At 46.5% G+C, this 24,391-nt stretch overlaps 1 pseudogene; it reads right to left on the reverse strand.

The window, feature by feature from the left end:
• Positions 1–6,867: 6,867 nt before the first annotated feature.
• Positions 6,868–6,984, reverse strand: LOC136662995 (5S ribosomal RNA; annotated as a pseudogene).
• Between the last annotated feature and the right edge of the window lie 17,407 nt (positions 6,985–24,391).

Raw genomic sequence — 24,391 nt, forward strand, 5'->3', positions numbered from 1 at the left:
GCTGATTGGCTAGACCTTGTGGCAAGTAGCTAGTGGGCTATTTGGTCCCAATCCTATCCAACTCTGTAGGCCTGATGCAGCCGTGCCAATGGGGCATGCACTGCATCCTACGGTGGGACGGGCAGTAACGGAGGTCTTATTAGTGGAGGCCTCCACATTTGTTCCTTTACCACAGTGCTGGAAAGTTGGATATGATTGGGTCATGTGGAAGGGAATAGGTTAGATGGGTCCCCTTTGGCCTGATCCAACAGGGCTTTTCGTAGGCTCTTACATTCTGACCCTCTTAGATCCTGACCCTCAGCTGTCCAGCTTTGCTTCATTTACAGCTGAAACACCTGCTTTCCTGGCAGGAGCTCCCAGTGGTGCAACTCAAAACATTTTTAACATCAACAGCTCTTGGCATTTACATGGGAAGAGATAAAGAAGGGTTGAGTCAAAGCACTGGGGTGTGAAAACACACATGCACACAGAGCAATACACTGACGGGAAAATCAAATGTAGTAAAATGCTTCTAGACGGGGCTGGGCTTGACATTTTCTTTTTCTTTTCTTTTTTTAATCCAACCCATAAATATATGCAAAGGATACCATCAGGCAATGGAAAAAGGCATGGAAGGAGTCGGAGGAAGACAAGAAAGGAACAAGTCTCTTAAATCAAAGCCACCCGACCATAAATAATGCTACAGATTTAAATTCCTCCCCAACACTCCTAGGGAGTTTAGACCCTTTTCTCTGCTCTCAATGCAAGACAAATGACATCAGGCCTTACAAATGCTAATCTCTGGCCTTATCTCCTCCTGGCCCTCCCCTCCAAAGTACCTTGAGGAGGAGGGAGACAATATACATCCTGCTTGTGGAGTTGTAAAGTATTTGATGGGGCACCAGGCGCTATAAAAAGGACCCTTTAGGTGTACCTTTGTCATGCTGATTGCTGCCAGCCTGACTTTAATGAAGTTATAGATTGCTAGGCTACCATCATGCTAAGGGAGGTGTGCGTGTTAAATTAGCTTTCCTCCCTACAAACACTCATCACTAAACTGAAAGCAAGTCTTCCCCAGTAGAATTTCCAAGGGGGGACAGATGGACAACTAAAGCCTATGCTGAAGTTTCAAAAATGTTTCAATCAAAGTTTCAATCAACCCAAAAAATGTTGTGTACAGGGGCAGAATTGATGTAGACAGGATATTAACCAGAAGTGGAGCTGAGTGCCTCTGCCCAGCACGGCTTGAAAGGAACACTTGGCCTCTGTACACTGTGTTAAGAATATGCAAAAATTTTCATGTATTAGCTAGAATGGAACCCTTCAGCAACCAGGAAGGATAAGTATTATTATCCCCATACTGCAGACAGAGAAGACTGAGGCTGAAAGGAAGTGGCTTGCCTGAGGCCATCTAGTGGTAGAGGTGGGGAAGTTTCAATTTGCAACTCAGTCCCTTAGCCACTGTGTGGCACCAGCTCTCTCTCCCCCCTCCCCCAAAAGCTTTGTAATGTGCTTGATCCTTGGGGACAGAAAAAGAGAAGGCAAACTAGGTGGCAGGTCTTAGGCAATCACTTGCTATAATATAGAAATGGATAGTGATTAACTATGATTGCAAGGTACAAAAGAAATGTTATATTGGGTTGGATCAATTCTGTTGGCGCCATTTCCAGCTGTAGCTTGGTGAAGGTGTTCCAGGCCAACTTGCTCCTAAGCAAACTCAGAGCCCTCTCCTTTGTTCATTTATCTCGATGTTTAATGCATTAAGCCCCCTACCTCAATGCCTTTCCACTATTGGAGACTGAACCATTGTATGACTTTAATCAATTAAGTGTGGTTCTGCTTGCAAACACATATTAAACATGATTACAGAAGCAATAAAGGTCCAGCCTATTTATACACAGATTTTTTATACATGGATTTGACTCAACACGAAGGGCCCCTGCAAATGAGAAGGAATGTGCTGATCGCTGGAGAAGGGGAAAAATGCATCCCTTTAAAATCAGTTTTAAAAAATGAACAGTCCTTCAACAATAGCCTCCTTAATGAGAGAGAGGGGGGAGGGGCAGCTGGCTGATAATCCATCAATCCTTCTCTCCAGCAGACCCCTCCCTTCCCCCTGAGCATGTGAAAGAAAGGTGACCATTTTGCATTAGTGAAGGGAGGGGCTGAGTGAAGAGCCTTTGTAAGCTCTTGGAGGACGACTGATTGATGGATTGTCTTCTTAATGACTCTTATCTTACATCACAAAGGTCAGCAAGGCTGAATAATGAGGCTCAACCTGTACACCTACTTTGTCTTTAGACCATGCATACATGCCAGCATCACCTTAGAAGAGACATTCCCTCTGGTGGAAGAGAGCAGGTGGAATGCCTCTTCTAAGACATCCACCTGCAGTTTTTATAACCACTGCTACTAAAAAAGAAATACTTAAATACTAACATTGCATTTACCTTCAGGCTTACCAATCAGGTTACTTTCCTGATGAATCAAACATGGCTTTTAATTAATTAATCTGAGTGATTAATTTACTAAAAGTTGCAATCTTAATGATTAGGTGTTTACTTTGAATTCAGACATACACGCACTCTTTAATTTATAAGGAGTCCCCAATTCTGAGGATCCAAGACAAAAGTGAAAAAGAGATGCATTGATTTTTAGGAAGAAGACAAGTACTATAACAACAGAAGTAGTTACAAGTATTGGTGGAGAACCAGGAAGACGTGGGTTTGAGTCCCTTCTCTCCCTTCTTGGGTGACCTTAGGTTAGGCACAGTCGGTTGTTGGCCGGATAATTGGGCATTTATATCACCTGGAGTTCTTGGGAGGGTAAAAGTGTGGAAAATAAAACTGATTTTTCCAAGGGCCCTAAATATGTAGCAGTCTCCCAAAATTGGCAGATCTTTGAAATCTCATTCCCCACAGATGGAAAATAAACATATTTTAGCTCCCAGGTACCAGGATACAAATTTTAAGAGCACTGGAGTCATCTGACATTGCATATTTTTCCTGCTCTGCTTCTAGCATTTTGACAGTTTGAAGATTTGGTATGAACACAGCAGGGAAGCAAATCCTTCTTTGGTTGGGTGAGATGCATTCCTGCAAATGTTCAGTCATGGGCCTGCAACCTGAGAGTTGAGCTCCCGTTGTGCTCTCCTTGGCATTTGGGACCAGCCTTCGCCTTGGAGGACCATAAATTCAGAAAGGGAAAAAGAATCTACCAGGCTTTCCTTTCACCTGGCAAATGCCCCTTTCCATTCACTGAAGGTCAGGCTTTGTCCCCACGGCCAACATTAAGCAATGGATGTAAGTGGGTGGAGGCAAACCCTCTACAGCCGGCAATTATAGCAAAGGGTCATTCCATTGCCACTGCAATTGGAGATCAGCTGCCTTGGGCAGATTTTGCAAGGGGGGGGGGGAGAGTGGGTGCAAGGCAGATTCACTCTTAACATGTGCCTGGACACAAGTCAAGTGACCCCTGACCTCCAGAGCAACAGCCTGTCGCCTGAGCAATGCCACCTGCTCCGTAATCAAATAAAAAATGGAAATGGAATAGGGGGGTGCTGGCAATTTCAGCTCTGGGTTAATGATTGCTGGGAAAGCCCTTGCCCAGACTGCACACGCACCAGGCATCACTTCAAAGAGCCAAGGAGCCTGGATGACGGCAGGGATATTGTGACTCAGGAAATTCATGACCAGCCCCCCTAGCAAAGGCCTCACCCCTTCCCCACTTCAAAGGGAGAGATAAAAACAGGCGCATGAATGACCTTGGGCGACCAAGGAAACGGCCCTCCTGCCCACAAATCCAGCAGGAAGATAAGAGATGATGGCAGACCCCCGAGGCAGGAAATTGGACCAAGGGTTTGCTGGCTGCACAGTAAAAACACAAATGGGAGGGGGAAACCAAAGAAACCAGCATTGCTCATCGCCCAGCATCTCTCATTCGCCTTCGGGACCTTATCTCTACAGCTACAAGGAAAGCAGCCTGCTTTGGAAGAGGTGATTTATTAGCACACCGATAAGCACTTGATGGAGAAAAAGGTTCCTCGCCAACAGCCCTGCCCAAGAAAACGAGGAGACTTTTTCCCTGAGGTTTCTGGGACACATAAACCACCAATGTACAAAAAGGGCACTCAGGCCTGACTCAGTCTGCAAATGATCATTCAAATGCAAGCACGTGTCCCAGTGCAGTGGGGTGCCTTTTAAAGAAGGGACAGCAACCATCCTTTATTAATCAATATATTAACCCTGTCACTGTTGGTTGCTTTTGCATGTCTGTTTCAGATTGTGTGCCTCTTTGGGGCAGGCAACCCTCCTTCTTCCCTTTTGCTGTGTCAACAGCTTTGAGAACTTGTGCTGTCACTGCTGAAAAGCAGTGTGCACTCTACATATAACGCAGGTTGAGTATGCCTTATCCAAACTGATTGGTACCAGAAGTGTTTTGGATTTTGGATTTTCCCCCCAGATTCTGAAATATTTGCATATACATAATGAGAGATCTTGGGAATGAGTCCCAAGTTTTATTCATATATAAGTACTTAACAGTAAAAAGTATGAAATGCCATTAATACAATGAAATATATATATATGTTCAGGGTAACCGAGCACCCCAGTAGCGGTATATCAACTGTTACGCAACAGTAGCAACAAACAAAGGACAAAACAAATTTTGGATAAGGGATACTCAACCTGTAATAATATTTCATTACAAGACTGCTTCCTCTTGGGGTGGGGGAGACAACCACCTTACAACCCTTTTCAGCTAAGCTCTCAAATCCCAAATTTAAAAAAAAATCAAATAATTCTTGGCATTTGTATTTCTGAGTGTGCAAAGAACTGCATATGTCATCCTTGCTAAAACCTTTTAAGGTAAGTCCTATTATTCCCTTATTGCAGATACGGGCAGGTCATCTTGTTTTGTGCCAAAATCTGTACAACTAGACCAGGGATGTCAAACTCATTTCATACAGAGGGCCAAAGTGAGCATTCATGCTGCCTGCTGAGGGCCAGTAGTGACATCATTAAGCAGAAAGTGACATCATTAAGCAGGCGTTGACCAGAAATAAGCACTTTGTTCTCACATAGAAACTCATCAGCTGCAAATGAAAGAAGAGAAAATGTACAAATCTTGTTCATATTTTCAAGATATGGGAGAGTCCAATTATTAAGCTGGGAGAGCCCAAGTATTCTGGGGGCTGGATAAATTGCTTCTGGGGGCCGCATTTGGCTCACGGGCCTTGTGTTTGACACCCCTGAACTAGACTTAAGTGCTTCCCCTTGACAGTGGAGAAAATGGAGCGGGGACATCCATGCATTTTCTGCTATATTATACAAACTGCTCCCTCTGTGGCTCCCCCCCCCCCAAAAAAAAAAGTCACATGCACAAAACTGACCAGCTCAACCCAGCCCTCTGCCATCCCAGCATGCAGCAATGCAGCCATGTTATGAGATGAAATGAATACTCACGGAATGGGCCGACTGGAACAAAGAGAACATATGAAAAAAAAGAAACAAAAAAATAAAAAAGTATGAGATGAGTTGGATCAAATTAAGCTGCCATGAATGTTCAAAGGGTCAATACGAATGGAGGTCTGGGATTAAGAGCACAAGGCAAACTCGGAGCAGGTCCATTAGTTCAATTAACATGTGATGTGAGTGGTGATTCTCGACAATTCTTGATTCCCCTCCCCTTGAAGACTTGGCATAGCTGGCAAAGTCCTCTGACCATGTGACAAAAGCTTCCTGTTTGGGTCAGTTTTTGGAGGCCACAGTTAAGCTAACCCTGGGAAAGGGGAGCAGGTATTTTGCTTAGATTTTAGTCTCTTGCATTGGCCAAAGTTCTTATTTGGACTGTCTTTCAAATTTCTCATTCAATTTCATGGTTTGGGATTTTACAGAGCCAGCCTCATAGCCAGAACCTTTGGGATTGGGGAGGGGGTGGAATAAACAAATCAATGCAGCCCTGAAGGTGTTAAATAAATAAACAACATGGCTGGAGCATGCATGCTTAAGTAGCTGCTTGCTCCTTTATGCCCAGCCTGGGAATAAAATAGAGAAATCAAGGACTGTGCTGCCCATATTAAAACAAACAAATGCCGTAGTACATTAAATGAATGATGGCAAGAGGTGCTCTAATGGCCCTGAAGCTCAGAAGTCTGAAGCGCTGGTGAGGGGATCCTAGCTCAGTATTGGAGCATCTGGCTTGCATGCAGATCTGTGGTGTAGCTGGGGGGGGTCAGGGGGTACAGTGCCCCAGGTGCCACACCTTGAGGAGTGTGCCAACAACCTGCACCCGTGATGGTTGTTCCCAAGACAGGCAGGGTCTTCAGCAGGTGTCCCTGAGCCTCAGAAGGCCTGCTGGAGACCTTAGAAAGGCACTTTGGATTTTAGTATGGCATCCCTGTGCTTCTGGCCAGCTCCCAGATCTCCTGTACCCCAGGAGTTTTTTGGGACATCTGTTCCCTGAGGAGTCTTAACATCCTGGAGGGGGTGTTAAAAATTTGTGTGCACCTGGGAGCCAGATCCCCCACTGATGCAGACTGCCTCTTGTTCAACCACTGGTATTTCCGGAAGTTAGAGATCCCTGCCTGAAGCTATGGAGAGCCACTGTCAAAGCAAATGCGGAGCTAGATGGATCAATGGGCTGACTATGTAGAAGATGACCAGAACTGTGATCCGTGCTATCAAGTTTGCATTGGCACTATGGTTGGCAACCTTCAGTCTCGAAAGACTATGGTATAAGCCTACAGCACCCGGTATTCCCAGGCAGTCTCCCATACCAGTACTAACCAGGCCTGACCCTGCTTAGCTTCCGAGATCAGACAAGATCAGGAGATAGTGTTCAGTATAGGGAGATGGTTGGCAACCTTCAGTCTCGAAAGACTGTGGTATAAGCCTACAGCACCCGGTATTCCCAGGCGGTCTCCCATCCAAGTACTAACCAGGCCTGACCCTGCTTAGCTTCTGAGATCAAAAGAGATCAGGCACGTGCAGGGTAACAGTTGCTGTCATGTCTGCAAACAAGAAGAGGACATTCAAAACCCTTAAATCCAGGGAGAAAATTCAGAGTGGATTTTTTCCCCCAAGCATTTCTTTGGACTTGCTGCTCTGTTTCCATCAACCCTTTGGTGCTGGTTTGGATCTACGAGAATTACCAACAATAAAATTAAGTGCAATGGCCTCTGGGAGGGGATCCCCCTTTCTATTGCAATTGACTTTTTGCAGTTGACGCCCTTGACTTTGCACCACAAAGCATCTCTTAGCAACAACACTCTCAACTAATACTTACCGTGGACGCTGAGGGAGCCCGAGGCCTCAGACTTCCCTACGCTGTTCTCTGCCACACAGGTGTAGGTGCCCTCATCCTCTGCGCTCACCCGGTTGATGCGCAGCGTATTGTCATACTGAATCTCTGACCTTCGGGTGAAGACAAAGGAAAAAAGCAAATATCCATCATGAGGCTTAGTGCTTACTACAGTGACATGTAATGGAATGCTCCTTTAACTAGATCAGCGGTTCTCAAAGTGGTGGGTCGCAACCCACCACTGGAACCTAAAAGGGTCACTTTTGCCTTAGGGGGAGTGACCCAGAAATGGGTGCCCTGGCAACGCCACAGCTATTGTGGCACCGCGGGCACCCACGCATATTTAAACATACCTGGGGGGACAGTGCAGCCTCCCAGGGGGGTCCTGGAGGTCCGGAGCCCCCTCCGCAAGCCTCCTGTCTGTTGCACTGGGCTCCAATCTGCAACTGGAGACCATGTCCAATTTGTGGTTGGAGCTGCGGGGCGGGAAACTTCCAAAACCAGAAGTGGGCTCTGACTGCAGATCGGAGCCCACTACAGCGGAGGGGAGGCTTGCAGAGGGGGCTGCTGCCTTTAAGACCCTTCAGGAGGCTGCACAGTCCCACCAGGAATGTTTAAATGCTTCTGGCTGCCCACGGTTCCGCGATCACTGTGGTGCTGTCGGGGCATCCCCCCCATCCCAGTTCCCGCTCCCGCAAGTACTTACCCCAGGTTCTCAGACTTCCAGAGAGTTTGAGAACTACTGAACTAGACTATATATATACAAAGGCTAGCAAGGAACATTTTGAGCACTTTGTCTAATTCGTTGATTAATTAAACGGCCCAAGGAACTGCTTCTGCATACACCACATACAGTACACACATGGATTATAGCGCAATAAATTTGACACTTAAAAAGTGACTGAAGAGCCAGGATGACGTAGAGGTTCTGGTGCTGGAACTTAGACCTGAAAGATCCAGGTTCATATCCCTGCTCAGTCATGACGCCTCCAGCATGACCTTGGGCCAGTCGCTCTCTCTCAGCCTCACCTATCTCACAGGATTGCTGTGAGGACCAAAGGAGGGAAGGAACCATGTACTGAGCTCCCGGAAGACACAAGTTACTTTTTAGAAGAGGCACCTAAACCAGGCACCGTATTTCTCATGCCTGTGTGATGATGTGCTATCATCGGCATTTTTGCGCAGGTAAAAAATGGCATTTTCTCCTGTCTGAGACCTGTGTCTGCGCCCTGCCCCATGCCACAAAGGTCTCATGCTGCATTGTATTGAGGAATAAGACCATTGGTCTATATCAGGAGTGTCCAAAGTTTTTGGCAGGAGGGCCACATCATGTCTCTGTGTCGGGAGCCAGGGGGAAAAAAGAATTAATTTACATTTAAAATTTGAATAAATTTACATAAGTTTACATAAATGAATATATTAAAGATGAACTTATATGAATGAATGAAGGTCTTGCAATAGCTCAAGGCCTATAAAAGGCCTTGTACAAAGCAAGGTTCGCCTTTCTTTTGCTGCTGCTACTGCATCACAGACGTGAAATAGCAAGCAGTGGAGGGAGCCCTTATCCCACAGCTTACGCGAGAGGTCAAACAGTCGCCCTCACGCTGACAGCAGTTGCGTCAGGCCAGTGTGGGCTCCAACAAATCTCCAGAGGGCCAGGGGCTCATTGGAGACTGGGGGTTTCCTGAGGGCCACACTGAGAGGCCTCAAGGGCTGCAAGTGGACCCAGGGCCGGGGTTTGGGCACCCCTGGTCTATATAGAGGAGTATTCACTATACTTTCTATATCAGTGGCTCTCCAGGATATGAGTGAACCCTTTCCTAAGATACTTTTAAAGCAGTAGATCAAAGGCTGACCCTGGAACCTTCAGCTTGCTATGTATGCACCGTACGATAGCCTCTCCTGAATTATACCCTTTTTATATATTTCAGAAGATGAGGGCACTCTGCTATGGAAAAATGCTCCATAACCATCAATGCACTTTTTTTTTTAAATGGCAATGCTCACTGGAACTAAGCCCACCAGACTGCGCCTTTCTCCAGAGTCACATTTGCCGGGACAATCAGCCAAACTGAAAAGACCGATCTCCTGTGTCGCATGCCACATTAACCAGATTAACCACTTTTAAACCCATTTTTAGGGTCAGTGGTGCAAGCCGCCTAAATCTTCCTTGGAAGCCAGCTTGGGAATGTCTCCCTTTGATTGTCACCAAAATGTGCTTCATTTTCACGGGGGCTCATTTCGCAAGGATTGAATGTGGCTATCGTTAATTTCATAGCAACCTGGGCAATTGCCCGTGGTCATATTTAGTGTTGGCCCCATTGTGCCAAATGCCTCATTGCCCGGGGGATTAAGCACAGTTGCTCTTTGTCACCCTGAAATTGAGACAAGGGTGTCTGAGCGTCATTCCGAGTTCACCCCAATACCCTTTCAGTTCAGCTGACATTTGTGAGCTCTGCGGTGTAGCAGGACAAGGTTCAGCCAGAAGCCAGAACAGCTTTGCAGTCATTAATTATTATTATTATTATTATTCCTTGTAAGTTCTGTAGGTCTTTTGAAGTACAAAGTGCTTAACAGCCCTTGTTTTATTGATGGAGGGCAATGTTGAGGGATACTGCTGGGCCTAAGGTTACTCAGTGATCTGATGACTAAGAAAGAGATTGGGACCACAGCTCAGTGGTAAATAAAGCTTTGCACAAGAATGTAAGAAGAATCCCGCTGGATCAAGTCAAAGGCCCATCTAGTCCGGCTTCCTGCATCTCACAGCAGCCCACCAGATGCCTCCGGGAACACACAAGACAAGAAGAGACTTGCATCCTGGTGCCTTCCCTTCCATCTGGTATTCTGAGGTAGTCTAATTCAAGAGGTTGCATCATGGCATGTAGCCTGAGATGGACTTGCTCTCCATCAAACTGTCCAATTGCCTTTTAAAGTTAGCTAAGCCAGGTGACATCAGCACATCTGGTGGCAAACAGTTCCAGAGATTAACTACATGCTGGGTAAAGAAATATTTTCTTGTGTCTGTTCTAACTCTCCCAACACTCAATGTTAGTGAATGTCCCCTGGTTCTGGTGTTGTGTGAGAGGGAACAGAACACCCTCTATCCAGTCTATCCATCCCCTGCATAATTGTGTACGTCTCAAACATATCCCCCCTTCTTTATGCAGCAAGTTCCATTCAATCTCTAGCATCTTCATGTGGGAAAGACCCCCAAATGCAATCTTGGAGAGCTACCATCTAGTGCACATGCTACTGAGCTAGATGGACCAATGCTTTGACTTGGGAAAAGGTAGCTTCATACCAAGGCAAAAAGCCCCCTACAGTCATCTCTCACCTTCCTCGAGGAAGCTCGCCTTCCTCCTTTCGCCAGCGAGATGTTGGCACCGGGTCCCCTTGTACTTCGCAGTGGAAATTCACAGTGTCCTCAGCCAGAACCACCTGGTTGATGGGCCTCTTGATGAACGTGGGACGCTCTGTTAAGAGATAGGCCAGAATCACAGGATCAGAGACACAGGACTGGCTATTGACTGGGTGCCTCTTCTAACGCCTCTGCATTTCAACCCTACTGATCTCCCTTGATACTAAGGATGGGGGATGATGACAACGATGAAGTGTTCACAAAAGCAGGCGCTTTCCCATTGCTACAACCCTGCACGTGGTTCGTCTTGCATTGGGGTAGGCGACCACTGTGGTACCTCCCGCCTCACAATACCAAGTGATGTTGCTACTGCGGAATGATTCCTGCCATGACATGCACATGCGCCATCTAAAAATAACAAAAGCTCTTTTCTTCAGGACTATCATTTTTTATACATGTCATGATCTCAGCTCCATTTTATGCTCCTCACACCCTCCCCGACAACAGCTTTAAAAAAAATGGAACACTTGATCATAGATCTGTTATCTAGTGTGACCCTGGGAGCCTGAGTCTACCCTGCTCTGAAGCCAATTCCAGCCCTCAAGAAGCTTCCTGCCCCTACACCGCCCCCATCACCGCTACCACCACCACTTCTGGTCAGGCCCAGGAGCTTGTGGTGGACCAAACAGCAATCAGGAAGCCAGCAGCAGCAGGAAAGAGTGCAGCAGAAAGAGAGGCAATTAGCTCTGATGGCCAGATGCTGGAGAGAGGTGAGGGGGCTGAGGCAAGACAAGGGAAGACCGACATACCAAAGACCACCAGTTCCGCAGGCTCGCTGTCCCGTTCGCCCACCATGTTGGTGGCCACGCAGATGTACATGCCGGCATCGCTCTTCCTGGTGTTGGACATCATCAGCTTCCCACCTCGGATCTAGGGAGACAGGCCAATGGGAAATGCTGCTTAAGGCCACTGATGCAAGACTGCTTGGAATGAGCTAGTTCATTTGCAATCCCGGTTTTCTAAGTGGTTGTGTGAACTGGTCCTTGCATGTCAGTTTCTGAACTTGCCTTCCAAAGCAGCAGGCACGTTTGCCAAACAGGATTCACTTCTTTATGCCAAATCCTATACCTGATATTCTCTGAGTGTTCAGAGCTTGCCTGATCTCTGCAGCTATTTGAACTTTATGGCATGAATTCCTGGGGCAGGAGGTCTGGTCTAGAGGTTAGAGCCTCCGTTTGCCTGAAGATAACATCCGCAGGTTGCCTATTCGAGGCCACCGGCACCGTGAATGGTGAGACCCTGAAGCAGCTGACAAGCCAAGCCATTCCGCCTGCTCTTCGGTGTGAGCGAAGAAGTGTCTTGGCTGCCCTCCATGTGAGAGATGAAGGAGCTGCTTGTCAGCTTGCGTGGGAGGAATTTGGAGGCCATAATGCGATGCCAGATCAGAAAGATCCATATGAAATGTTGTGGTTCTTGAAAGATAGAACCTTCTTTCAACTGTAAAAATCCCTATGGGGATTTAGAACAGCCTGCCTATGTAAACCACCTTGAATAAAGTCTGAGGAGAAATCCGACGACCGAGAAAGGCGGTATATAAATACCTGTATTATTATTGTTATTGTTATTAAGCTGTTGATATTATCCACGTCAGCCACCATAGCTGATCAGGAATGGCTGGAAGGACATCGCTGAGCTGTAGAGTGAAATATTTGGTGTACAGAAGCTCCTAGATTCTGGGACCTGGTTGGCAACCTTCAGTCTCGAAAGACTATGGTATAAGCCTACAGCACCCGGTATTCCCAGGCAGTCTCCCATCCAAGTACTAACCAAGCCTGACCCTGCTTAGCTTCCGAGATTATACAAGATCAGGCAAGTGCCCCACCCTGCACTACAGCCCTTGTTCCCATTTCACAGTCTCACCGTAATGCGCTCATCCTTATCACTGATGCGGATGTTATTCTTCTTCCAAGAGATGGTGGGCTCCGGGTGCCCTCTCGGCGGAATGCACTCCATCACCGCCGGCTCCCCTGCCGCTACCACGACATCGCTGGGAGCCTGCCGGAAGTCATCTCTCAGGACTGCAAGAGAGAAAGAAGGCCTTGAGTAGCACGCTGGGTGGGGGACACCAAAAGCACTGAGGTCGCAACCGCAGTGTCAGTTGTGGATGTCCTTCTCTCCCTGCTTGGCTGTTCCATCAACACAGGCACACGCCACACAAGGAATTCACACTGCATTCATCTTGGACAGGCGTTCTCATGGGCCTCCATAGAATAGAAGGGGGAGAGGGCTGGGTTTTCTCATTTGGTCATGAAATACGGCCACGACAAATTCAGGCATCTTTGCTAGCAACATTAACCCTTGTCTTCTGCACAGCAGTAGGTAAATCAAGCAAGGGAAAGCAGGAGACCTGTGAAGCTCCACGGAAGAAGGACTTGAGGAGTGCAGAAATCAGGAGGCCAAGGAGCTGCCCCATTCGCTATAATGGGAAGGTTTAGAAACAGTCTTAGGCTGCAGTCTGATGCACACACATACCCACATTTACTTGAGACTAAGCCCCACTGAATGCAATGGGACTTACTTCTGAGTAGACATGCTTAGAACGACTGTAGATACGCGCCTATAGTTCCTAAAATTTTTGCCAAGTAATCAAGCTCCAATTATCACTTCACCTTGGTTGGCAACCTTCAGTCTCGAAAGACTATGTGGTATAAGCCTACAGCACCCGGTATTCCCAGGCGGTCTCCCATCCAAGTACTAACCAGGCCTGACCCTGCTTAGCTTCCGAGATCATGGTATAAGCCTACAGCACCCGGTATTCCCAGGCGGTCTCCCATCCAAGTACTAACCAGGCCTGACCCTGCTTAGCTTCCCAGATCATGGTATAAGCCTACAGCACCCGGTATTCCCAGGCGGTCTCCCATTCAAATACTAACCAGGCCTGACCCTGCTTAGCTTCCGAGATCAGGTGAGATTAGGCATCTGCAGGGTAAGAGTTGCCTTATCTCCGGGTCAATCAGAGGGTGGAGCCTTTTTGTTTCTACAGCAACTGGGAAATTCCAGCCAAAGTCAACCTTTTTTTCTCCTTCCTTCGTTCCCTTTGGCAAATGCTGCAGCCTGGTTCTGCTTTGGAAATGCTTTCAAAGCAGGTCTGTTTTTTTTCAACACCGGATGGGATCCTCCTTTCCATTTGAAACAAAGTCTCAGGCTACAATTCAATAGTGCACCATGACTTAAGAATAACACCCATGGAAAGCAGTGGGTCTACTTCTGAGTAAAAAGGTTTGCAACTATATGCAGCTGTTTCTCTCTGCTGTGAATTGAATTGCACACTCCCAGTTACATGTTATGGGTTGTATGTTGTACGTAGAGCTTCTGGCTTAACACACCAGACACCTTAAAGGTGGATTTGATTCATGGTTCTCCTGCAGTGGTCCCCAGCCTTTTTCATTGCATATCCCTTGGCAGCCCATTTCCATAAATTGTACCCTTCATATCAGAAAAATGTCTGTAATAATACAGACCCTCATCTCCTCTCTATGAAAACCCAGGCTTCATGTATTCATCACATATTTTCTCTTTTCATCTGTTTGAAGAACAGAAGACTCTGTCTTTGCACAGTTTTGCACCAGAAGTGTGCTGAGAAATTCTGGGTGATTGATCACTTTCCATATTATGTTTCAGCTTTTTTACTGTTTTCAATCACTGGTTCATACATGAATTGAAGACCAAAAACTAGCTATTGGTGAGGCTTTCACAGCCAACTAGCTACCTCCCTTCCTGCCTTGCTGGTCCTTGCAAGGCTCTCTGGAGCACGGCCTGCCTTTTTCTGCCATTATTCCATTCTTTTTCAAGTACCCCTAAAGGTCCTGTTGAGTGTCCTTGGGACTACATGAATAACAGGTTGGGAACCACTGTTTTACTGGTATGTTGTTTACAGTGCACTTACTGTGAAAGTGTTTACAAAAAGGCGGTGAAGACCAGAATTTAAAAAGAACAAAAATGTATCTTATGATCTTTTACTGTGTTTTTAATAAATTAGAGACTACAGTTCTTAGGTAACAATTAGTGGTAGGTTATTTTTCAGGATCTGGCCTTGGGTAAAATCAGACAAAACTATAGTCAGACACCCCCCTAAGTTTAAGCCCTGACTTATTCGAGGGTCATAGAAAATTCCATGATTGTTGACTCAAAACCTGCCCTCGACTTATCTGTGGGATCAGCTTATAGGCAAGTGTCTGTGGTATGTTAGTTGCTTGAGTGCCTTACTCTGTACCACCAGACTTGCATTTCTGCCTGTCAATGGATTATCCTTTTTCAGGGTACAATCTAGACCAGGGGTGTTCAAACTTTTTGACAGGAGGGCCACATCATCTCTCTGACACTGTGTCAGGGGCCAGGGAAAAAAAAGAAAGAATTAATTTACATTTCAAATTTGAATAAATTTACATAAATGAATATATTAGAGATGGAACTTAATGAACGAATGAAGGTCTTGCAATAGCGACCTTGCATAAAGCAAGGCTGGCCTTTCTTTTGCTGCCGCTGCTGCATCACAGATGTGAAACAGCAAGCAAGGAGCCCTCGTCCTACAGCTCATGCGAGAGATCAAACAGTTGGCTGTCACGCTGAGAGCAGTTGCATTGGGCCAGCGCGGGCCCCAGCAAGTCTCTGGAGGGCCAGAGGCTCATTGGAGACTGGGGGCTCCCCATGGGCCAAACTGGGAGTCCTCGAGGGCCGCAAGTGTCCCCAGGGCCGGGGTTTGGGCACCCCTGGTCTAGACAGCAACATAAGCTGAATCAATGAACAATCTGGTTCCACTAACCCGTACAAACTCCAGAGTTTGATCTCCAGTCTAAGCCGGGGCTTCCAAACTCTGGCCCGTGGGCCAGATCCAGTGTACTAACCTAATGATTTTGGGTGCAGTGTAGTGTGATGGTTAAGCCTTACCAGTCTGCCCCGCAGCCTTCTATCTTCGCATTCAGTCTTTGATGAACCTCACACTGGGCAGCTGCTTCCCCTAGGAAATCAGGGTGCAGAACATTCTTGGGTGATGTACAGTGGAAGCAGCTGCCCAGTGCAAGTCTCTGCAAAGACTAGATGGGAGGCTGCAGAGTTAAATGTTAAACCTTTGCCACCACCAAACCACATCCAAGATCATTACGCTGGGGTACCTCAGCCATAGTTTGGAGGTCCCTAGTCTAAGCAACTGGAAAGGACTTGCCCAGAGAAACACCTGCTGGCTTTCCCCCACATTGCCAGTTTTGAAGTTTGACCTCCTATCTGCCCTGCACTATGGTGACTGCTTTGGGTTCTACTGATCTTTGGTTGCTGCTTCTGAAGCTGGACCATTGTCTGGACTGGGCTGTCCTAGACCCCTCCCCTCTGGCACTAGCAGATCAACAGCTGGCTCCCTCACAGCAAACCTGATCATGTGGGGTCTAACTTCTCACAAAACAAGCATCAATCAAGACGAAGGAGGGGAAACCCAGTCAGCTGTCTGCCTAGTGCTTCCTGGAGAGTGACGTTCGTTTGTCTACCTCTAAGTCAAAAGGACACATGGTGGTGGGGAAGCATTGGTTCAAGAAATATGGTTCTCCATTCAATATGTGCCAGGGGTGTTGTAAGAACTACCCATGACCTTGCGAAGAAGCTTTAACATGCAGCCACAGCATTCTGAAGGTGGTGAAGCAAGAGATGGGCATCTCAGTCAGAGAATAGATTCAGCAGATTGTTAATTCTAAAAACCAAGATCTGGGTTCCTTCCAGGCTCCCAACTCTAGAAGATGTCCCAACCCTAGAACGGCTACAGTGAAGCCTTCTCAACCAGTACAAGACTTCCTGCCTTATTTCTAATAATTGACCCAAACACTTCTGTGCTGGGTTAATTTAACACCTCTCCACAGCTCATTTCCTCTCCGTTATCTGGCCCCAACTTGAAGGGCAGCAGGAACTTGCAACTCCCACACAGGAAACGACTCCCAGCGTGCCAACTGCTCCCTCTGCTATTCCTTGCATGCCCTTCTAGGGCCAACCCTGCCATATGGTCTGGAGGGAGACACCAGGGGAACAGCAACATGCAGCTCACCTATGCCAAGAGCAGCATGCCAGCTTCCGATGCCAGCCGGCACCAACTTTTTGGACACTGGTTCCAAATATGTGGAGGCTTGCGATAAACTGAATATTGCACAGGCAGCTTCCTTTTCCCCTGCGTAGAGCTGCACTCTGAACTGGCCAACTGTTCGCATCTGGGGTCCAGATAATGAGACCCCTAGAGAAAAGGGAGCGGTTTGGGTGTCTCCATCATTTCTCTGGACCCAAGCTTGGCTTCTCATAACAGACACTGGAGAGAACGTGTGTCATAGACAAAGAGAGACGTGTATGGTGAACAGACACCAAAATGTTGCATCGTGGGACGTTTTCGCTCCCCAGCCATGAAGAAATAAGATTCTGTGTTGTGGCTAGCAAGGCCACCACAGTTAGGCCTGATCTACATGTGGATGAAAAATGCTTAGCATTTGTATAGAGCAGGGGTCTCCAAACCCCGGCCCGGGGGCCAGATGTGGGCCATAGCAAGCCTCTTTCCAGCCCGCGGCCAACCTCTGATCTCCTGAGAGTCTCTGGTCCAGTTGACCAAACACAACCACAGTTGTGCTTGTGGAGTAGGGGAATGGGAGTCGATTTAAGTGTGTGCTTTATTTCTTGGGTTGTGTTGATGCTTGGAGAAATTCTTGACATTTGAGCCCATTCTTTTATTCATTCATCTAAGTTCCACCTCTAATGCATTTATTTAAATTTTATATTTAATTTTTTTTTTTCCGGCCCTTGACACTCTGCCAGATATTTGCTGCGGCCCTTCAGCCGAAAAGTTTAGAGAGCCCTGGTATAGAGCAGTGTTTCCCAAACTGTGGGTCGCGACCTGATTTGCGACCTGATTGTTGGTGGGTCCTGAAACAGAAATTGACAAGCTGATAGCTGACAAGGCGCTGCATCTGGCAGGCCTTTCTCCTGAAAAAGAGATGAGCAGGAGCACATGGTTGGCAACCTTCAGTCTCGAAAGACTATGGTATAAGCCTAGAGCACCTGGTATTCCCAGGCGGTCTCCCATCCAAGTACTAACCAGGCCTGACGCTGCTTAGCTTCCAAGATCAGACGAGATTGGGCAGGTGCAGGCTCAGAGTGCTGATGGCCAATAAACCTGTGGCTGGAAAGACGGATGGAAAGTGCACACTGAAAGTGCACACTGCCTGGTGGCTCACTCTCTGCTCTGCCCCTCTGAGCCTTGCTGAATTATTAACAGCCTCTAACTCACCACCTCTTAGGCTGCCTCCTGTATTTACCGCTGCACAACTAATTATCCCTCCTCCGAGTTGCGCTCTAATCAGCGGCTGCTTGCCAAAATAATTCAGCATTTTATAACCATTACAGAGAAATGTCAGGGCTTTATTGCACAACTGCCTGTCAGGGACTATTTATTGCGTTGGGGAGACTTCCTCGGCTTGTAAAATGCACCTACACAGCCGCAGCCGCAACGGAGGCAGCAACAACAATTCATTTGGCTCGGATTTATGATCCTGGAGAGTTGGCCCCTCGGCCTTGGCACCTGACAAGCCAGCAGTCTCAAAGCACTTGAGGAATGGGTTGCTTGAAGTCAGAAGGAAAAAGTAAAACCAGCTCTTTGCTATCCAGCATCTGGCTAGATGGAGTTTGGCACAGGCTACAGTTCAAACATCCACAACGAACCACAGAGCTGAGGACATTTTATTTATTATTTCATATATCCCACCTTTCTAGCCAATGAAGGACACTCAAGGCGGCTCATAATTAAAAACATAAAATATACGTCTATAAAAGACATTAAAAACATTAAAACACAGTAAAAACCTGGATCCCAAATGGAAGTACATTCAAAAAGCAGCATGACCCCCTGGTGCCAGCATAAAAGGCCTCCCTAAATAAAAAGGTCTTAAGCCCCCGCCAAAAGGATTCTAAAGAGGGAGCTGTTCTCAGTTCCAGGGGGAGGAAGTTCCACAGATGGGGAGCCACCACTGAGAAGGTCCTTTTTCTGGCCGCCATCCCCCTCACCTCCGCTAGTGGCGGCACAGTTAGAAAAGCCACCTCTGAAGACCTGAGAGGACGGGTTGGATTGTATGGAAGGAGGTGATCCCTCAAATACTCTGGACCCAAGTCGTAAAGGGCTTTGAAAGTTAAAACCAGCACTTTGAATTCAGCCCCGGAAATGAACTGGCAGCCAGTGCAGCTGCCGAAGCAGTGGCCCGACTGAGTTGAACCGACAAGCCCCAGCCACCAAACGGAACCCCGCGTTCTGCGCCAGTCGCAGTTTCCTGACCGTCCTCATGAAGGCCATGTTTGGATAGGGCAGTGTGCATCAACCTCCTTCTGCTGAAACAACACTTGCTTGATTTTAAGATGCCACCAGACTCACTGCTGGTTTGGCTGCGACAGATTAAGGTCCCAATCCGATCCAACTTTCCAATGCTGGTGCGGCTGCAATGTCGCCCCAAGGAAAGGGAACAAACATTCCCTTCCCTTGGGGATGCCTCCGTGACTGCCTCCTACTGCAGGATGCGGCACATGCCCTGTTGGCACGGCTGCACCAGCGCTGGAAAATTGGATAGAATTTGGCCCTAACACAGCCACCCCTCTGCAATTTCTAGAACAGGGTGGCCAAAATTCCCTATTGGAGCCACACATGATAAACTTCAGATATCTGAGAGCTGCAATATTTAAGAAGCATTAAAATTCTTCAGTATATTTGCTCACCACTAACACTAAACTTAAGTTTTAATCCAGTTGACTCTCAGTTCATACCCAGTAAATAATTATAAAGCTTGCAATTTTTTTAATTAACCTTTTATATTTATTGTGATGCAAAAAGGAGCCACACATTATATGTCTAACAGCCCAGTCTTCAACGGCAGGCTACAGAGCTCCGAAGTGACCACCACTTTATGCTGTGGGGCCAGTGAGGCCGTTGGAGGTCTCCTTGAGGGAAGAAGACATTCCTCCTCTTACCCCAAGTAAAACCTCACCCTTGCAATGGGGCTGCTTGAGTCTGTGCCAGCTAAATCGCTGGCACAGGCTTGAAACACTCCATGTTGTGCTTCCAAGCTCGACACGAAGCATAAGTAGGCCCCTTCCCAGGTTGGTCCCTTCTCCTGTTCTGCCCTCCCCTGCTCCTCCCCCTTCCCCACAGCACTTACCTTTGCAGTGCCAGTCGCCAGGGCCACCCCGCTGGAGCCACTGACTTGAAGGGTGCCGCAAATGTGTTTTACGGCACATTTGCAACACCCAGAGCCAGGGGTACAAGCTTACCGCCAGTATCGCAGCCCATAGGATTGAAGAGTCACAGCATATGGCTCGCGAGTTGCAGTTTGGCCACCCCATTAGATAACCAAGTAAGACACAGGATGGCAGCCAGGGAACTACTCCAGCGTCGCTCGACTTCTGCCACCCAGAGGAACCCAAGCGCCACCAGCTTGCAGCCCAAGTGCTTTCTCCAAACCTGCCCCACCCATCGGCACTTCCGAGCCTGCTTACCAGGCATTAATAGCATGTCAATAAGCCATTTAACTTCCACCAAGTGATGCACCATAAATATTCATACCTAAGAGTAATATACTGAAATAATCTTGCCAGTAATGAGCAATAAAGGCAGATATATTGCTTATTAAATATTTATGCCTACCCACCTAGCGGTGTTACTGCAACGGCTGTGCCTTTGGAGAGAGCCAGGAGGCAGCGATGCAGTCAGGCAAGCCGAATGGAACCACCAGGAGGGGTCAAATTTGGAATGGCTGACTCCACACTGACTGCTGCTCACTGCTCAAACTTTAGAAACAACTCTGGCATACCCCATTTCTAAAATCAGGAGGTTGCACATACACAGCATGGCTTGCAGCCCATGATGGATTTTTCCTCCAGAAATTTGTCCAAACCCCTTTTAAAGGAATCTAGGCAAGATGCCATCACCACATTCTGAGGCAAGGTGTTCCACAGACCAACTATAATAAGCAAGATACCTGTATATCGGCCTCACTGGCCCCACAGCATAAAGTGGTGGTCATTTCGGAGCTCTGTAGCCTGCAGTTGAAGACTGGGCTGTTAGACATATAATGTGTGGCTCCTTTTTGCATCACAATAAATATAAAAGGTTAATTAAAAAATTTGCAAGCTTTATAATTATTTACTGGGTATGAACTGAGAGTCAACTGGATTAAAACTTAAGTTTAGTGTTAGTGGTGAGCAAATATATTGAAGAATTTTAATGCTTCTTAAAATACAGACCAACTATATACAGCAAGATACCTGTATCCTGTTGCTGCTCCCTTGCACCTGGCATTCAGAGGTTACCTAAAACTAGGATGATGTGTACACCCATCACGGCTTGTAACCTGTGAAGGACTTGCATCCATACATCTGTCCAATCCCCTTTTCACCACATCTTGCGGCAAGCAGTTCCCCAGATTGTTTTCTTTGCTTGCATAGCACAACTGTGGGCTATAACCACAGCCCTAGAGAAGCAACATCAGGTCTGGTCCTCAAAGTTCAAATGTATTCCAACCCTTCCTAGACTGCATTTCCATGCCTCTCTTTCCAGCAAGTCACACAGAGTCAAAGCCGCTCTTTTCTAGCTCTCTTCCCATCTGACTTCTCCCAAAGCCAGTTCCCATTTTGTGCTAGCAATGGCTCAAAATCACAGTCCTTAGAGCGGAATTTTGAGTCTAAGTACAGATTAGTCACACATCCTTGGATTTGGCACTGCCTATACCGGTGCAATGACGTTTGAACAATTCTTCTTTCCCTGAATACCTGAAAGCAGAAAGTGATTTACAGGGACAGCTATAAGTCTCCAGTGAACTCTCTGCCCAAGGAGACAGAGCCAACAAAGGCAGCTCTGAATGCCCAAGCTCATCTCTTGCTAACCAAGCGCAGATGCCCCTTGTCAAAGGGGGCAGCTCATTTAAATTTTGAAAATCCTTTTGTGTGGTGTTGCTGGACATACATACAAACTCCATCAATTGGAAAACCTTTAGGGAAGGGAATTCTCTTATATTCTTTTACTGTGTAAATTGCCTTGTGAACATTTGCTATTGATATGCTGAACCCACCAATTCCTAAAAATCATCTCTACTAAAATGCCAGCTGAGCTCTGCCCTTCTTTTCACATCTTATGCAACTGATGTACATATATAAAAACATAAGAAGAGTCCTGCTGGATCAGGCCAAAGGCCCATCTAGTCCAGCTTCCTGTATCTCACAGAGGCCCACCAGATGCCTCAGGAAGCACTCAAGACAACACGAGACACGCATCCTGGTGCCCTCCCTTGCATCTGACATTCAGAGCTAGCCTACTTCTAAAACCAGAAGGTTGCACAAACAAATCATGGCTTGCAACTTTTCCTCCATAAATCTGTCCAATCCTCTTTTCAAGGCATCTGGGCCAAATGCCATCACCATATCCTGTGGCAAGGAGTTCCACAGACGAATTACACGTTGGGTAAAGAAATGTTTTCTTTTGTCTGTTCTGACTCTCCCTACGCTCAATTTGAGTGGATGTCTCTTGGTTCTGGTGTTATGTGAAAGGAAAAAGAACATCTATCCACTCTATCCATCCCATGCACAATTTTGTACATGTCAATCATGTCCCCCTCCAGACGCTTTTTTAATAACAATAGTAATAACAGGTATTTATATACCGCCTTTCTTGGTCTTTATTCAAGACTTTATTCAAGGCGGTTTACATAGGCAGGCTTTATTAAATCCCTATTAAATAGGGATTTTTACAATTTCAAAGAAGGTTCTTTCTTTCAAGAACGACTACATTCAGGTGTTTCATTCCGATCTGGCTTCACATTCTGGCCTCCATCCTCCCACTCTCAGAGCAGATGGAATAGCTCGGCTTCAGCTTGTCAGCTGCTTCAAGGTCGCACGGTGCCGGTGGCCTCGAACTGGCGACCTTGTGGATGTTATCTTCAGGCAGACGGAGGCTCTACCATCTAGACCAGACCTCCTGCCCAGTTTTTCCTAGACTGTGATGTACCTTGTAAGAGGCAGAGCCATAGTTCAGTGCATGTCACTTTGCAGGTTCAATCCTCAGCATCTCCAGGTAGGATCAAGAAACATTTCTGTCTTAAAAGCTGGAGACCTGCTATCAGTCACTGTTGGAAATACCGAAGGGACCCAGGATGTAAGGCAGCTTCCTATGTTCCTCCCTAGAATGGGCCTATGTTATTTCGATCTTCCCTATGAAGATCTGCATTCTGTTGGTGCCAACTAAATATTATATTGTTGTAGGAAAGGACGGCTGGGCCAGATGGTCCAATGTGGGCCTGAGTGTTGAGCACTCATTGACATGCAAGTGGGGACTTACAGGTGCAAGGGAGCCTGTCGGGGACTTCTGGCTTTGAAATGAGACCATCAGGGGGAGAGGTGGACTCCAGTCCAATGCGCCACTGTGGTTGTGTCTGCTCATGCGAAAGACCCATGCCGGGCTCAGAAGGGAAAAGGATATGCAAAATTATTATTTATTTACTTACTACATGTCTACCTCACCTTTCTCCCCAGGGGACCCAAAGTGGCTTCCAACAACAAATACAGAAAGTAAAATAATAACAATACAGCAAGACAAATTACTGGTGCACTATAACCTAAAACCCATGAAACATTAAAATTATCTTAAAACAATTGCAATAAGATGCAAGAGCAGCAGCAAACACCTTATCAAAGAAGGACCAAGTCTATCAAGTCAGATGTCCTTATTAAAAAGGCCGAGAACTCTGAAGGTTTGCCTGAAAAGAAATGTCTTCAAGCTTCACTTGAAAATCTTCAGGAGGGAAGCAATTTGTAGACTGAGAGGGAGAGAGTTCCATAGGGTTGGTGCCACTACTGAGAAGGCCCTATTTCTTGCCCCACCGCCCCTTGCACCTCCCTGGGTGACCGCACTTGTAAGAGGGCTTTCTCCGATGACTTGAGAGGTTGAGTGGGATTGCACAGAAGTAGGTGGTCTCCCAAATTACCATATATATATTTACACAAGTCAATCTCACTTCTCAGTTGAGGGCACGTTTTGAGGCCAAAATAATGGAATTTGCTAAGACCTCTAGATAAGACAAGTGTAAAAGTTAAGGATTTATGAAATTCTTTGAATTAGATAACTATGTAATTTTACCTAAGGCCAGGTCCTGGAAAAGTTGGTGGTCATTCTTGCGCATCAAATGATATACCAGTAGTTGTTAACTAAACACACTGTAGTCAAATTTACTGAAGAGTCGTAAAAAAGTGAAATCATAAAGTACATAGATATTATTCGAGGTTGGCACTTAACACCCATAGTTCCACCACTATGGGTTTTAGTGCCAATTCATAATAGTGTCTCTGTGTTAAATGAAGACTAAAATTAATAAAGTTAATGAACAAAAATGTACTTTATGACTTTACTTTTTTGACCCTAGTTGTGTGTTTGGAGAGTATCTTAAAATGTCGCAAAAATGCAACTTTTAAAATGATGAGCAAATGCATCTGCAGTAAGAAATGAGTGTTAACCCATTAGTACAGGGGTCAGTTTTTGGCACAAGGGCCACACTGTCTCTCTGACACTGTGTCAGGAAAAAAAAGGAAAAAAAAAGAATTAATTTACATTTAAAATTTGAATACATTTACATAAGTTTACATGAATGAATATATTAAAGATGAACTTATATGAATGAATGAAGGTCTTGTAATAGCTCATGGCCT

Source organism: Tiliqua scincoides, chromosome 11, assembly GCF_035046505.1.
Source record: "Tiliqua scincoides isolate rTilSci1 chromosome 11, rTilSci1.hap2, whole genome shotgun sequence".
In the NCBI taxonomy this organism is placed as follows: domain Eukaryota; kingdom Metazoa; phylum Chordata; class Lepidosauria; order Squamata; family Scincidae; genus Tiliqua; species Tiliqua scincoides.